This window comes from Panthera uncia, chromosome X, assembly GCF_023721935.1.
Source record: "Panthera uncia isolate 11264 chromosome X, Puncia_PCG_1.0, whole genome shotgun sequence".
NCBI lineage: Eukaryota > Metazoa > Chordata > Mammalia > Carnivora > Felidae > Panthera > Panthera uncia.
The window spans coordinates 110,605,294-110,617,594 of record NC_064817.1 but is presented as its reverse complement, the minus strand read 5'-3'; the positions used below and the strand labels follow the sequence as shown (position 1 = coordinate 110,617,594).

At 39.0% G+C, this 12,301-nt stretch overlaps 1 non-coding gene across 1 annotated transcript; it reads left to right on the top strand.

Moving 5' to 3' along the window:
• Positions 1 to 9,133: 9,133 nt before the first annotated feature.
• On the top strand, positions 9,134 to 9,239 carry LOC125932409 (U6 spliceosomal RNA). The gene has a single exon (XR_007460583.1). It is a non-coding gene; the product is annotated as a U6 spliceosomal RNA (small nuclear RNA).
• Positions 9,240 to 12,301: the final 3,062 nt, after the last annotated feature.

Genomic DNA, 12,301 nt, shown 5'->3' with positions numbered 1-12,301 from the left:
ACCTTCTACCCCTAGGTGAGAGATTAGAAGTCTCTGGGAAAAAAGGAATGGGTCCAGATTAAAGATCCCAAGATCCTAACATTTGAAGCGCATATATAAGCTCATGGCCATCAGACATCTGAAGAAAACTCCTAATGCTAAAGAGAGAGACCACCACAAACAGTAGAATCAAAGGGATTCTGAGGACCCAGACAATGAAGGCAGCAGAAGAAAACTTTAAAACATTACAACTGATAGCCTCATTAGAGATAAGAGAAGGTATTCTACTCATACCAAAAGTTTAGGATACTATATAGAAAAAGAATATTCTAGGACAAGAAAGTCTCTTAAAAATTAAAAATATGATAGCTGAAATAGAAGAGTTGGAAGACAAAGCTAGAAAACTTCCCCAGAAGGTAAAAAACAAAAAGATAGGAAGGAAGGAAAAACATACCAAAGAGATGGAAAATAAGAGGAAGAGATTATAAGAAGTTTAGGGGATCTTTCCAGGTTGAACATTGAACTAACAGAATAATAATAGCAAATGTTGTGCTGATTACTGCCAGAGGTGCTTTATATGGACTAACTCATTTAATCCTCTCAACAGCCCTATGAGGTGGATGATATTATTATCCACATTTTACTGATTTGGTGGGTGGGGGGTGCAGGGGGACACAGAAAGGCTAAGCAACTTGTACAAGGTGACATAGCTAGTTCGTACGTGGTAAATTCAGGATCCAAAACCTAGGCAGCCTGGCTTCAAAAACATTGCACTTGAACATTAATCATACTACCGCTCAGAGAAGTTCTCAAAAGAAAGGGTAGAGAAAATAAAAGGGAGGAAATCATCAAAGAAATCACGGAGAGCATTCCCCATAATTGAAAGATCTCATTCTCCATATTAAAAGGACCCACCAAGTGCTGTCCATCACAAAGAATGAATGAAAAAACACGTGAAGGCACATGAATGTGGAATTTCAGAACCTTGAAGATAAAGAGATAATTCCAAAAACTTGCAAAGAAAAAGCAAGTCGCTTTCAAACGGATCGAAATGAGAATGTATTGACAGTAAGCAATGACTAATTTTTTATTGCAATTTCATTCAGCTATAATTCACATGCTGTAAAATTCACCTATTTAAAGTATACAATTCAGTTATGTTTTTAATATAGTCACAGTGTTGTGCAATACTCACAACCATCCATCGAGAACATTATTGTAACGCTCAAAATAAATCTGGTACCTTTCAGCCATTACTCTCCAATACCCCTATCCCCGCCAGCCCTTGGCAACCTTCAATTTACTTTCTGCCTCTACTGATCTGCGTACTATGGATATTTCATATATAAGGGAGTTATTCAACATGGGGCCTTTGGTGAATGGCTTCTTTTACTTAGCATAGTATTTTCAAGGTTCATCCACATCATTCCCTCTTATGACTAATATTCCATTGTATAGATTTATCACATTTATTTATGTGTTCTTTAGTTAGTAGACATTTGTGCTGTTTCCACTTTTTGGCTGTTATGAACATTTTTGTACCCTATACTACTTTTACAATCTAAAAAAAGTTTCTTAAAGTAAGAATTACAGAGGAAAAATTACATTAGAAACATTACTTCAGCATCCACTCATGATGAATAACGTGAAACATTCCCATGGTTCCAAAAAACCAGAGTCGCATAAAAAGATACATTGTGACGTGTGTCACTCTCTTCCATCCTTTACACCTCATTTCCATCCCATTTCTTTCCACTCTGTTCCCACATAACCCTCCAGGTGACCAATCTCCTTCCTTTCTGGTCTATTCTTCCTGTTTTCCTTTTTTAAAAATGAACACAAACATGTATTTTCTTATATCCTCTTTATAATATAAGGGTAGCATATAATAGATATTCTATTGAACTTTCTTTTCACTTAATAATATATCTTTGAGGGGAGCCTAGGTGGCTCAGTTGGTTAAGCGTCTGACTCTTGATTTCGACTCAGGTCACGATCTCACAGTTGGTGAGACTGAGCCCCACGTTGGGCTCTGTGTTGACAGTGCAAAGCCTGCTTAGGACTCTCTGTCTCCCTCTCTCTGCCCCTCCCCAGCTCGCATTCTCTCTCTCTCTCTCTCTCTCTCTCTCTCTCTGTCTCAAAATAAATAAACATTTTAAAAAAATAATATATATTTGAGGGGCACCTCGTGGCTCAGTCAGTTAAGCATCTAACTCTTGATCTCCACTCAGGTTATGATCTCATGGTTCGTGGGTTTGAGCCCTGTGTTGGGCTCTGTGTTGACAGCATGGAGCCTGCTTGGGATTCTGTCTTTCTCCACCTCTCTCTGCCCCTCCCCTGCTCATGTCTTTGATATCAATTCATAGCAGTTCACACAGAACTTCTTCATTGTTTTTTACAGGCACATAGTATTCCACTTTGTGGATATAACTAGTTTATTCAACCACTCTTTATTTGCAAGAATATTCTTTTCATATGTTTATTAGTCATCTGTATTACTTCTTGAGTAAAATATCTGTTCGTCTCTTTTGCCCATTTTATGACTGAATTCTTTTTCCATTGAGTTTTGAAAGTTCTTTATGTATTCTAGTATTAAGACCTGTGTTGATACGTGTTTTGCAAATATTTTCTCACAGTTTGTAACTTTCCTTTTATCCTAACAGGATTTTATGCAGTGTCAATGTTTTTTAATTTTTATGCAGTCCAAGTTATTAATGTTTTATTTTACAGAATGTTCTTTTGGTGTTATGTCTAAGACTCTTCATGTAGCCCCATTTTCCAAAGACACTCTTCTATGTTTTCTGTAAAAATGTTTATAGTTTTATGTTTACATTCATTTATTCTTTTTAAGATTTTTTAACATTTATTCATTTTTGAGAGACAGAGAAGAGACAGAGCATGAGTGGGGGAGGGGCAGAAAGGGAGACACAGAATCCGAAGCAGGCTCCAGGCTCTGAGCTATTGGCACAGAGCCCGACACGGGGCTTGAACTCACAGACTGCGAGATGATGACCTGAGCTGAATGAAGTTGGACACTTAACTGACTGAGCCACCCAGGCGCCTGCCTATGTTTACATTTAAACACACGATCCATTTTGAATTAGATTTTGTATATGGTGTGAGCTTCATATGGAGGCTCATGTCTTATTCCCTATGGTTGCCCAACAGTGCCTGTGCCATTTGATGAAATGAATGTCCTTCCTTCATTGAATTGATTTTGGTCCTTTATCAAAAATCAATTAGACTAGACAATGATTTATTTGATATGGCACCAAAACTGCAACAAAGGAAAGAAAAATACATAAGTTGGACTTCATCGAGATTAAAAATTTTGTGCTTCAAAGGACTCCATCAAGAAAGTAAAAAGATAGTTCACAGAATGGAAGAAAATATTTGAAGACCATATACCTGATAAGGGACTTGTATCCAGAGCATACAAAGAACTCAGTAAGAAAAAGACAACCCAACTGAAAAATGAGCAAAGGATTTGAGTAGACCTTTCTCCAAAGAAGATATACAAATGGGGGTGCCTGGGTGGCTCAGTCAGTTGAGCGCGGGACTTCAGCTCAGGTCATGATCTCACGGTTCGTGGGTTCGATCCCCGCGTCGGGCTCTGTGCTGACAGCTCTGAGCCTGGAGCCTGCTTTGGATTCTGTGTCTCCTTCTCTCTCTGTTCCTCCCCCACTCATACTCTGTTTCTCTCTGTCTCTCAAAAATAAATAAACATAAAAAAATTTTTTTAAAGAAGATATACAAATGACCAATAAGCACATTAAAAAAAACAAACAAACCCTCAATTTCATTAGTCATTAGGGAAATGGAAATGAAAACCCCGATGAGAAAACAGTTAATACCTCCTAGAATGCCTATAACCAAAAAGATGTTGCCTTTCTGGTTCTCCAGGGACCCAGCTGGGGAAGAAAGCGTAGACTCCTCCACCGGGGCTCGAGGAGCTGAGAACCGTCCTCACCCTTGCAGGGAAGGAAGCTTCCGAAAGCTGTACACCACCAGAATGTACAGCATCAACTGAGGATGCGCTGGGGGCCAGGAAAGAGTGCCTCCAACACAAGAGCTAGACGGCGCGCATGGGGGAAGGGCAGAGAGACAGAGACACAGGGAGAGAGAATCCCAAGTGGGCTCCACGCTGTCAGCCCAGAGCCCAATACGGGGCTCCATCTCACAACTCTGAGATCAGGAATCCAACGCTTAGCTGGCCAAGCCACCCAGGGGCCCCTACGTTTTAAATAAACATACTAAGCCAGGGTCTTTTTTTTCATAGTTCTCCCTATTCACCTACATAAAGGTCATTGTGCTTGTCATGCGTCTTCAGAATGGACTCTAGACCATGTACTTAAAACCTTCTTAACTATTTTAAATTCATAAAATAGAGCCCATCGCTAAATATTCATCACGAATTCACTCGGCTATGTATGAAAACCACCCATCTATTTGTTACAATACTTGGGGGTCTCCGCCTGATTCCAGAAGGTATTTGGAAACGCTAAATATGAATTCCGATAATTTGGTCTGACTGGGATGGGCAGCTGAACAGAAAAATGACCTACAGACTTGTGTGGACCTCTTTTCTTCCAAGGTGCTTAAAAAATTACAACCCCTAATAAGAGCAATTTCAGCATTCCATTCTCGAAAGGCTAAGGGACAACATTACATTTGAAAAGAGAACTGTGTTAAAGCTACGTTTGAATAGCAAATACAAGTGACCCTGGACAGCTGACCACTCCCGCCCCGTCAAAAATCAATGTATGATCTTTGACTCCACAGCAGCTTTAACTACAAATCCCCTACTGTTGACCGGAAGCCTTACCCGTAACATTAGCAGTTGAGTGACACATATTTTGTACGTTTTATGCGTTATACACTGTATTATCACAATAAAGTAAGCTATTCAAAATTAAAAAAAAAAAGATGGACAATAACAAGTGTTGGCGAGGATGTGGAGAAACAAACACTCATACACTGCCGTTGGAAAGATAAATGCTATATAGGTGCTTTGGAAAACAGTTTGACAGTTCCTCAAAAAAGTCAGAGTTCCCATATGATGCAAGAATTCCACTCCTATACATATACCCAAGCGAATTCAAAATATAGGTGTCCACACAAAAACTTGCACACAAATGCACATAGCAGCATCGTCCATAATAGCCCCAAGTGGAAACAATGCAAATGCCCATCGACTGATAAAGGGATAAACAAAATGGAATACAGTGGAGTATTATTCAGCCATAAAAAGGAATGAAGTACTAATACATGCTACAACATGGGTGAGCCTTGAAAACCTAATGCTAAGTGAAAGAAGCTAGACACAGAAGACACATACTGTAGGATTCCATTTATATGAAATGTCCAGAAGAAGCAAATCCCTAGAGACAGAATATAAATTAACCATTGCCAGAATCTGGGTGATGGGGGAAGGAGGGTATGAAGAATAACTGCTAATGAGTACCAGGATTTCTTTGTAAGGTGATGAAAATGTTCTGGAATTAGATCATGGTAATGGTTGCACAACTCTGTAAATATACTAAAAACCACTGAATTTTAATTTTTTAAATTGACATCCAAATTAGTTAGCATCTAGTTCAACAATGATTTCAGGAGTAGATTCCTTAATGCCCCTGACCCATTTAGCCCACCCCCCTCCCACAACCCCTTCAGTAACCTTATGTTACTCTTATGTTTTGTCCCCCTCCCTGTTTTTATATTATTTTTGCTTCCCTTCCCTTATATGTTCATCTGTTCTGTGTCTTAAAGTCCCCATATGAGTGAAGTCATATGATATTTGTCTCTCTCTGACTGACTTATTTCACTTAGCATAATACTCTCTAGTTCTATCCACGTAGTTGCAAATGACAAAATTTCATTCTTTTTGACTGCCGAGTAATACTCCATTGTGTGTATGTATATGTGTGTGTGTATATATATGTGTGTGTATCTACACATATACATATACATACACACCACATCTTCTTTATCCATTCATCGATCAATGGACATTTGGGCTCTTTCCATACTTTGGCTATTGTCGATAGTGCTGCTATAAACGTGGGAGTGCATGCGTCCCTTCGAAACAGCACACCTGTATCCCGTGGATAAATGCCTAGTAGGGCAATTGCTGGGTCGTAGGGTAGTTCTATTTTTAGTTTTTTGAGGAACCTCCATACTGTTTTCCAGAGTGGCTGCACCAGCTTGCTCTCCCACCAACAATGCAAAAGGGATCCTCTTTCTTCGCATCCTTGCCAACATCTGTTGTTGCCCGAGTTGTGAATGTTAGCCATTCTGACAGGTGTAAGGTGGTATCTCACTGTAGTTTTGATTTGTATTTCCCTGATGACGAGTGGTGTTGGGCATTTTTTCATGTGTCAGTTGGCCATCTGGATGTCTTCTTTGGAGAAGTGTCTATTCATGTCTTTTGCCCATTTCTTCACTGGATTATTTGTTGTCTGGGTGTTGAGTTTGATAAGTTCTTTTACAGATTTTGGATATTAACGCTTTATCTGGTATGTCGTTTGCAAATATCTTCTCCCATTCTGTTGGTTGCCTTTTAGTTTTGATGATTGTTTCCTTCGCTGTGCAGAAGGTTTTTATTTTGATGAGGTCCCAAAAGTTCATTTTTGCTTTTGTTTCCCTTGCCTCTGGAGACGTGTTGAGTAAGAAGTTGCTGCGGCCGAGGTCAAAGAGGTTTTTGCCTGCTTTCTTCTTGAGGATTTTGATGGCTTCCTGTCTTACAATTGAGGTCTTTCATCCATTTTGAGTTTATTTTTGTGTATGGTGTAAGAAAGTGGTCCAGGTTCATTCTTCTGCGTGTCGCTGTCCAGTTTTCCCAGCACCACTTGCTGAAGAGACTTTCTTTATTCCATTGGATATTCCTCCCTGCTTTGTCAAAGATTAGTTGGCCATATGTTTGTGGGTCCATTTCTGGGTTCTCTATTCTGTTCCCTTGATCTAAGTGTCTGTTCTTGTGCCAGTACCATACTGTCTTGATGATTACAGCTTTGTAGTATAGCTTGAAGTCTGGGATTGTGATGCCTCCTGCTTTGAAAAAACACTGAATTTTAAATAAACATAAAAAATCTATTGGGAATATTTCTGTCACACCATTTCTGGGATTTTCTATTCTATTACATTGACCTATGTGTCTATTCCTAAGTCAATACCACACTGTCTTGCTTACTGTACCTATATAGTGCATCTTAAAAATAGGAATAGTGGGGGCGCCTGGGTGGCTCACTGGGTTAAGCATCTGACTTCAGCTCGGGTCATTATCTTGCAGTCCGTAAGTTTGAGCCCTGCATCAGTCTGTGCTGACAGCTCAGAGCCTGGAACCTGATTCAGATTCTGTGTCCCCCCCACTCTCTGCCCCTGTCCCCCTCACATTCTGTCTCTCTCTCAAAAATAAATATTAAAAATTTTTTTAAAAATAGGAATAGTGAATCCTCCCACTTTATTTTTTAGCCACTCTAGTTCTCTTCCCTTTTCATAAAGTTTTAAAACTAAGCTTGATTATTTTTCAACAACATACAAAATATATTGTTGGGGTTTTGATAGGAATTACATTATACCTATGGATCAATTTGAGAGGAATTGATATTTCTACTATGTTGAGTCTTCTAATCCATGAACACATTATATCTCTCCATTTATTTAGTTGATGTCTTTCATTTGTGTTTTAAAATTTTCAGCATATACCATAATCTGTAATTGTTTTATTAGATTTATATCTAACTGTTCCAATATTTTGTAATGATTGAAAATGGTCTATATTTTGAATTTTTGTTTCCACAAGTTCTTTGCTGTATATAGGAATATGATCGACTTGTGTGTTTTGATCTTGTACACTGTGACCTTGCTGAACTCGCTCAATAATTCTATAAACTTTCTTTAAAAATCTTCACTTGTTAGAAAGTGTATTTATTTATTTACTTAAGTAATCTCTACACCTAACGCGTGGCTCAAACTCATGGCCCCGGGATCAAGAGTCTCATGCTCTTCTGAGCCAGCCAGGTGCCCCTTCAAACTTTTTATAGATTCCTTTTTTATACAGATTATCAATCATGTAATCTAAAAACAGGGATAGTTTTACTTATTCCTTTCCAATATATATGCTTTTTATTTCCTTTTCTTGCCTTACTGAGCTGGCTAGGACTTCTGCTACTATGATGAATAAAAGCAGGGGAAGCAGACATCCTTGTCTTGTTCCTGATCTTGGGGAACTTTTGGTATTAAGTATCATAACTGCAAAATTTTTATAGATACTCCTTTATCAAGTTGAGAAAGTTCTTCTCTAATTTTCTAGGTTTTTTTATTCATGAATGGGTGTCACATTTTGTCACGTGCATCTTCTGCAACAATTGATATGATCATGCGATTTTTCTCCTTTAGCCTGTCATAGGGAATTGCTTTGATTTTCCAATATTGACCCAGACTGGCATTCCTGGAATAAACCCCACTTCATCATGATGTATAATTCTTTTTTATGTAAGAATTGCAGGGACGTCTGGGTGGTTCAGTCAGTTAAGCGTCCGACTTTGGCTCAGGTCATGATCTCGTGGTTTGAGCCCCATGTCAGGCTCTGTGCTGACAGCTCAGAGCCTGGAGACTGCTTCAGATCTGTGTCTCTTGTCTCTCTCTGCCCTCCCCTACTCGTGCTCTGTCTCTCTCTTTCTCTCAAGAATAAGTAAACATTAAAATAATATTTTTTTTTAAGAATTGCAAAGATTTGTTGAGAAAATTTGCGTGTAAGATCATGAAATATACTGGTCTGTGTTTTTCCCTTTTTTGTACTGCCTTTGTCTGGTTTTGTTATTAGGGTAATATTGGCTTCACACAATGAGTTGGTGGATGTACTGTCCTCTGCTATTTTCTGAAAAAGACTGTGCAGAATTAATACTAATTTTTCTCAAGTGTTTGGGAGAATTCTCCAGTGAAATGATTAGGGTCAGATTTCTTTATGAAAGCTTTTAAATTACAAATTCAATTTTTAAAATAATTATAGGACTATTCATATTTTCTCTTTTGTATTGTGTGAGTTTAGGTAGCTTGTGTTTCTCAAGGAATTGGTCTGTTTCATCCATGTTTTTGAATTTATGTCGGTAGAGATGTTCATAGTATTGCATTACTGTTCTTTAAGGCTGAAGGAGCGCTCGCTTCGGCAGCACATATACTAAAACTGGAATGATGCAGAGAAGATTAGCACGGCCCCTGTGCAAGGATGATACACAAATTCGTGAAGCTTCCATATTTATGTTAAGGGATAACAATATATTTGCTTTCATTACCATTATTTGATTTTTTTTCAACAACCGGTAAAATCAAATTTAATGCGTAATAAAATGATTTCATATTTTTTAAAAAAATTTTTTAAAAATAAAGGCTGAAGGATCTGTAGTAATATCCCCTGTTTAATATCTGATATTGGTCATTTGTATCTTCTCTCTTTTTGTCTTTTTCAGTCTTGCTAGAGAGGATTGTCAATTTTATTGATAATTTCAAAGAACTAACTTTTTGTTTCATCGATGTTCTCTATTTTCTATTTTCAATTTCATTTCTTTCTGCTCTTTATTATTTCATTTCTTCTACTTGGGTTTATTTTATTCTTTCGTTTATTTGAGGTGGTCACTTAGATTGATTCGAGGTCCTTCCTCTTTCTGTTTTAAGCATTTAGTGCTATAAATTTTTCTCTCTTGGCAACAACTCTGTAGAGATATGCTAATCTTTTTATTGGTGTTCATCTGTTATACTGTGGGTTTTTTTCTGAGATTCCTACTTTAATGGCGCCCTCTTCTGTCAGCATAACAAAGTCCAGATACTTAATAAATTTGCGCTTCTGTTTGTGATACGAGAGAGTTCATGTGGTCTGATTTTGTGGTTCCCTGTCATCATGTTAGCTCTAAATTTTGCCCTTTGTCTTTTCCCTTCACCGCTCAATTGACAAAGAGTTCTTCTCTGTCGCTTTTCACCTTTTTTTCTTTTCCAGAACCTATGTGTTCCAAGGACGTCCCCTTCAATCACATATGCTTGTTTCTTTCCTGTATTTATGCTCTGTTCCACCTAACCACTTGAAAACCTATAGGGTGAACTTGGTCTTTCTGGTGGTGGTTTTCATACAACTTTAGGCTTTTTTAGCTATCTTCCCTCTTTTTTTTCCCCTCAGGTTTTCTCAACCAGCCTTGCTCACCACAAAACCTTGTAAGAGGGCAGGTGGAAGGGTGAGAAAACAACACACTGGGATTTGGTGTTCTCTCTCCTCTTACTACAGTTATGTTGAGGCTGAGATATTCTTTTTCTTCAAGTTATGGTGAGGGTATGGTTTGGGTAGTTTCATTTTTCTCTTCTTGTTGGTCTATATTGCTTTCGGATGAAATGGTGAAATACCGGGACATAGGCGGCTGCCATTGGTGTCTGTCACCCAGAAGTTCTCCATCATACGGAACTCTAATAATAGCTAGGTGTTCTTTGTGGTGACTATAAGTGTTTCTCAGTAGAAAGATATTTTAACCTGTGTAAAACTTGACAGCATACTAGGGAAGATGTGGGAAATAATGTCTAATTTCCCCAGGGCTAAAGTAATGTTTCTCTCTTTTATCCCGTTTTCAATCTCAGTGCTTTGTTTGGAATACAAATGCCTCCCATCTTTTCCCAACTACCGGAACCAAAGATGATTGGGAACCAAATATGAAACGCCAAGGTTCTAATATGTGATCATTTCCATTTTTATCTCTGGAATAGCAGGAATTCCAAGAGTAAACTGCAGTAGAGCCTGTCATCCTAGTTGAGAGTGTTTAGCCAGGTTAGAAGAGATAAAATATCCAAGAGCTTGTTCAAAGATTCTTCTGTCTAGATCCCAATCTCTCATATTCCATGATTGCCTTTGGGGAGACCTTACTCGCTAAAGCTGTGACCGATAAAACTAGATTTCCTTGTGATACCTGTTTTTAAGACACCATGCTTTCAAAATAAATGTTCGTAAATAACATTTCTAATTAAGGTTTAGTAGCCAAGTTCTCTCACGCGCCTTTTCCAGAAAGTATGACGTTGGAATCAATACGGCAGAGCGGTTGGGGCATGTGATTCTCAGAGCCAGAATGCCTGGATGAATATCCAAGTTCGGCCATTTTATACACGTGGTCACCAAATTACTAAACACCTTGGTACCTCCTGTTTTCTTACCTAGAAAATGAAGGTAGTAGCAGTACCTACATCACGGTGTAGTTGGGGGGATTGAATGAGTTAATACATATAAGGCACGTAAAACACTGTACAACATAGAGGCTCATGTAAGTGCAAAAGTTAGTATATAACTTAGTTCTGCCAATATTTTGAATGGCCACATTAATCTTCTGTCATTGCATAAAAACTGGTCACAGTATCACAGCTGAAAACAACACCCACGTGTTATCTCGGCATTTCTGTAGGTCAGGGGTACGGGCACTGCTCATCTGGGTCCCCCGCCTCAGAGTTCCACACGAGGCTACCATGAAAGTGCTCACCTGAGCTTGGGTTCCCTTCTGACGGATGACCGGGAAAGGATTTGCTCCAAATTCGTGACTGTTAGCAAGATTAACTTCTCTGTCATTGTCCGTGGGACCGAGGGCCTAATGTGTAGCTAGGCTGTCGGCCACAGGTCATCCTAAGCTCCTTACTACATGGGACTCCTCAAACGTGGCAACTGGCTTCATCAAAGCCATCAAGGTAGAGAGTTGGCCAGAAAGACAGAGGTCACGGTCTCTGGTAACCTAATCACACAAGTGATCTCTCATCACCTGAGTCATTTTCTCTTCGTTAGAAGGAAATCACTGAAGCCAGCTCACACAGAAGGGGGAGTGCATACCTGGACACGGGGATCACCTCGAGGCCATCTTAGAGCCTGTCGAGCACACATCTTAAAAAGAAAGTGCGGTACTTTTTTTAAAGGTTTTATTTTTAAGTAATCTCTACACCCGACATGGGGCTCGAACTCACAAGCCCGAGATCAGGAGCCACATGCTCCACTCGCCAGCCAGGCAGGTGCCCCAAAAAGCAAGTGTGGCATAGTAGAGATGTTTCAGAACACCGATTCTGTAGTCGGCTTACCCAGATTTAAGTGCTGAGTGACCTTGGGCAGGTTACTTAATTAATCCCTGTGAGTCTCTCTTTCCTCATCTTTAACATGAAGTAATAATAGTACTCAGGAGATACTTTGGGAAGGATGAAATATGAGTATCTATATCTTCCTTTGAATTTATTGAGTGCTTAATAAATATCGTTAATGTTATTCCAAAGCTAACAGAATAGGTATTTGGTTTAACCAGCTAGTGTATTCTACACA